This window comes from Herpailurus yagouaroundi, unplaced genomic scaffold (genome assembly GCF_014898765.1).
Source record: "Herpailurus yagouaroundi ecotype Mexico unplaced genomic scaffold, PumYag 29, whole genome shotgun sequence".
NCBI lineage: Eukaryota > Metazoa > Chordata > Mammalia > Carnivora > Felidae > Herpailurus > Herpailurus yagouaroundi.
Genome location: NW_024412377.1, coordinates 120,006,263 through 120,010,882, shown reverse-complemented (window position 1 = coordinate 120,010,882; position 4,620 = coordinate 120,006,263). Strand labels below are relative to the sequence as shown.

The 4,620-nt window shown below is 43.0% G+C and overlaps 1 pseudogene; it reads left to right on the top strand.

Annotated features, from left to right (window-relative positions):
• The first annotated feature begins 3,189 nt into the window (after positions 1–3,189).
• LOC121017123 (uncharacterized) lies at positions 3,190–3,326 on the top strand (annotated as a pseudogene).
• Positions 3,327–4,620: the final 1,294 nt, after the last annotated feature.

Here is a 4,620-nt window from a genome sequence, read left to right as displayed (position 1 = left end):
GAACTCACGGACCGCGAGATCGTGACCTGGCTGAAGTCAGACGCTTAACCGACTGCGCCACCCAGGCGCCCCTCCTGGACGTTTTCTGAGGGGAATTCTTTCGTTTCGTCATTTTGGATAGTCCCTGGAGTGGTGTGGGACTGCGGGGCACTTCCCCTGTGCTGTCTTGAATACCTTGCGTTGGTGGGCGGGGCCGCAGTCAGACCTGATGTCTGTCCCCAGCCCACTGCTGGGGCCACAGTGAGACTGGTGTGTGCCTTCCCTTCCCCTCTCCTAGGGGCGGGATTCACTGTGGGGTGGCGTGGCACATCTGGGCTACTTGCACCCTGCCAGGCTTGTGGTGCTGGGGATCTGGTGTATTAGCTGGGGTGGATAGGCATGGTGCCCAGGAGCAGGAGGGGCAGGCTCAGCTCACTTTTCCTTCTGAGATCCACTTCTGGAGGGGCCCTGTGGCACCAGGAGGGAGTCAGACCCGCTGCCGGAGGGATGGATCAGCAGAAGCACAGCGTTGGGTGTTTGTGTGGTGCAAGCAAGTTCCCTGGCAGGAACTGGTTCCCTTTGGGATTTTGGCTGGGGGATGGGCGAGGAGATGGCACTGGCGAGCGCCTTTGTTCCCCACCAAGCTGAGCTCTGTCATCCAGGGCTCAACAACTCTCCCTCCTGTTGTCCTCCAGCCCTCCAGTTCTCTGAGCAGAGCTGTTAGCTTATAACCTTCCAGATGTTAAGTCCCGCTGGCTGTCCGAACAGACTCCGTCCAGCCCCTCTGCTTTTGCCAGTCAGACTCGGGGGCTTTGCTTGGCCGGCAGGCCACCCCTCCTTCCCGGCTCCCTTCCGCCAGTCCGTGGAGCACGCACCATCTCGCCGCCCTTCCTACCCTCTTCCGTGGGCCTTCATCTGCACTTGGCTCCGGAGACTCCGGTCTACTAGTCTTCTGGCGGTTTTCTGGGTTATTTAGGCAGGTGTAGGTGGAATCTAAGTGATCAGCAGGACGCGCGGTGAGCCCAGCGTCCTCCTACGCTGCTATCTTCTGAAATTTTTTAAAAATATTTTTTAAATGTTTATTTATTTTTGAGACACAGAGAGACAGAGTGCGAGTGAGGGAGGGCCAGGGAGAGAGACAGGGAGACAGAATCCGAAACAGGCTCCAGGCTCTGAGCTGTCAGCACAGAGCCTGATGCGGGGTTGAACCCATGAACAGTGAGATCAAGACCTGAGCTGAAGTCAGCTGCTCTACTCACTGAGCCACCCAGGCGCCCCTATCTTGAAAATTTTTTTTTAATGTTTATTCATGTTTTGAGCCCAGGGGCCAGAGAGAGAGAGAGAGAGACCCAGAATCTGAAGCAGGCTCCAGGCTCTGAGCTGTCAGCACAGAACCTCACACGGGGCTTGAGCTCACGAACCATGAGATTGTGATCTGAGGCGAAGTCTGACATTTAACCGGCTGAGCCATCCAGGCACTCCATTTCATTTAAAGTATTTCATTTAAAGTAACATAAATGGGGCGCCTGGGTGGCTCAGTCGGTTAGGCATCCGACTTCGGGTCAGGTCATGATCTCACGGTCTGTGAGTTCGAGCCCCGCGTCAGGCTCTGTGCTGACAGCTCAGAGCCTGAGCCTGTTTCAGATTCTGTGTCTCCCTCTCTCTCTGACCCTCCCCTGTTCATGCTGTCTCTCCCTGTCTCAAAAATAAATAAACATTAAAAAATTAAAAAAAAATAACATAAATAAACCAATCACACTGTAATGCAACTATGTATTTTTTACTTAGAAAATACTTGGCAAAAAACAACAAAAAAATGACAGTATTTTTGCAAAAACAACAATGTTATGTCTTTGTAAATTTGAAAATATTTTTTAAAGGTTTGGATTAATAGAAGACAAGAGCCTGTCACATTTTCTTTTGCATTTAATTTGTTTCAAGGGAATGGTTTGGTTGATGGGTGTAGAAAAAAAATTGACCATCTAGATATACATGGTTGGAAATGAAGGCAGTTTTTAATATACTTTAAAGATGATTGTGGATCTTTTTCTTTGTTACTACACCAGAACTCAACCGGTGATAGTTTGTTGAAAACCAGTTGTGATATGGAATGTGTACTCTTTTCAGTGAACTTTTTGTATTCTGTTACATTAAAATACAGTGGTCTACTTGCATTTTGAATGAGTATTTTACCAATGCATGATTTGATAAAATCATGCTCTGGTTATTTGGAAAATACTGACTTACTGAGTTGTGAAGTTTTTTTCAAATACCATCATAGTTTATTGTATACTCTCAAAAAAAAAAAATCACACATGTTAATGGAACTACCGATCTTACCAGAAAGGTCCTGACATACTGAGAAGCTTTCAAGTTCATGGTTTCAGACACATGGTTTTCAAAATTCTCATTTTTCCGTTCAAATTTCATGTTTAACAAATACCAGTTTTTCTTAAAGTTACAGGCTCACTTCATTATTCTCAAGAAATTCTCAAGAAAATTATCTTTTTGCCACATTTCCAAGTCTTAATGACTAGAGTTTATGTTTAATAAGGGGAGGAAAAAACAAACTTTGAAACTCAAACATTCACATAAGCATTTTTGCTCAAGACAATCCCACTTTGGGTGTGCAGCATTAATGTCTCATGCATACCTCCCGATTCATCATTTCTTCACATACAGTGTTAAAAAGACGTGTACTCAAGATTGAGAGTCAGTCAAATAAAGTATACATCTTCAACAAGGATATTCTTTGGTGAGATATATATATATATATACATTCATACATACATACATTATGGTAGAGAATACAGTGTTTCCCAGTAGTACAGTCTGGTGGTACTGACTTGATTTGTACAAAGGCATCAGAAATTTTACATGCCATAGCTTTTGCTCTGTTAGTACAAATATCAACCCAGTGTGAACAAGGCAGTGTTGGTATACTCTGAACACAGTTCTGAGCTCATGGGTGCCCTGGAAATGTCTTGGGGACTTTGCTGTTCTTAGAATTGCTGCCTTAAATCCAATATGCCTTTCTCTTGAGTAGCTAGAGTTTGAACAATTCAATTCTGTGCTCCTTTTTTGAGTGACCAATTCAGATGCCAAATGTATTACTGTTGCTTACACATCTCTGATTTTGTGATTCTCATGGCCCATTTTGATGAGCCAGTACATTGTAGTCCCACTAATCTTTCTATTAACTCCCTATGAATCGCTTCTCAGCCTTTTGGCTAAGATCAAGTGTAGTATCTATTAACTCTCTATGTTTTCTCTAGGTCCTGCGACTATTCACATACTTTGTCTTCAACTAGGAACACCACTTCCCTCCAAACTGTGAGGGTAACATATACTCAGATATCAGCTAAATATCATTTTTTTAATAACATGCTCATTGATACCTACATTTGAACTTACTTTTAAACATCTGTTATATGCCATGGAATAGGAATTAGTCATAAATTTGTAAATTTTGGATATTCTTTTTTATGAGTTTAATGTCTATATCATTCACCTTTTTTTAAGTGTATTTATTTTTGAGAGAGAGAGAGAGAGAGAAAGTGTGAGTTGGGGAGGAGCAGAGAGACAGGGAGAGAAGACAGAATCCCGAGCAGGCTCCATGCTGACCTGGGGCTCAAATCCATGAGCCGTGAGATCATGACCTAAGTTGGAGTTGGATGTTTAACCAATTGAGCCAGCCAGGAGCCCCTGTATCATTCACTCTTAAATCAGCCCCCGACAAGGTGCCTGTTACGCAATATTCACTCAATAAATACTTGTGTATTATATATTCTTCATAGTCTGGAGTACAGGTGACCCAAAATGTTAACTATTTTTCTGTACCTCTGTTTAATCTCTGTCATGTTTTCCTTTTACCTGTCAGCAAATAAATAAATAAATAAATAAATAAATAAGTTTAATTCTAGGTAATTTCATTGTTTTTCTACTTATAGGTAAGTGATAAAATTCACGGTTTCTTCCTTTTCTTCTCCCTGGTACAGATTTTATCATCTAGGATTGACTCAAGATTAGAGTACCAGTGGAGATGGGTACCCTACTGCTTGGTCTGGATCCATGTATCCTGGTGCCCATCAGTTAATGCAACAACACTGTTGTGCTTTGTGATAGGCAGCCTCCATCCCCCGTGGCATTTGTACATAAGACGGTATACCCCTGTATGAAACTAACTAAGATAGCCTCTAGTATACAGCTAGCTGGTCCTCATTATTTGCAGCTTTCACAATTGTGAATGTTCATACTTCCTGTGATTGGTTTAGAATCTTAAAATCAATAGCTGGCACTATTTTGTGGTCCCATAAAAACATGATTAGAGCAGTGAAAAAATCCGCTGTGCATAATCCCAGTTGGGGCTGAATATAGTGATGCTCAGTGTTCTTGTGTTACTTTTCCTGCTATAAGCAGGGGTCCTTTTTGAGTCTATGTAGTGCTGGCTTACCCAACATTTTTGAGCTTTTTTTCTGGTGATGTTGCGTTTAAAATGGACTCGAAGCATAGTACTGTCGAGTGTTCCTAATTACGAGAAGGCTGTGAAATGCCTTATTGAGAAAATGCCATGTGTTAGAAAGGCTGCATTCAGTTCTGAGTTATGCCGTTGTTGGCTGTGGGTTCAAATCAGGTGAGTTA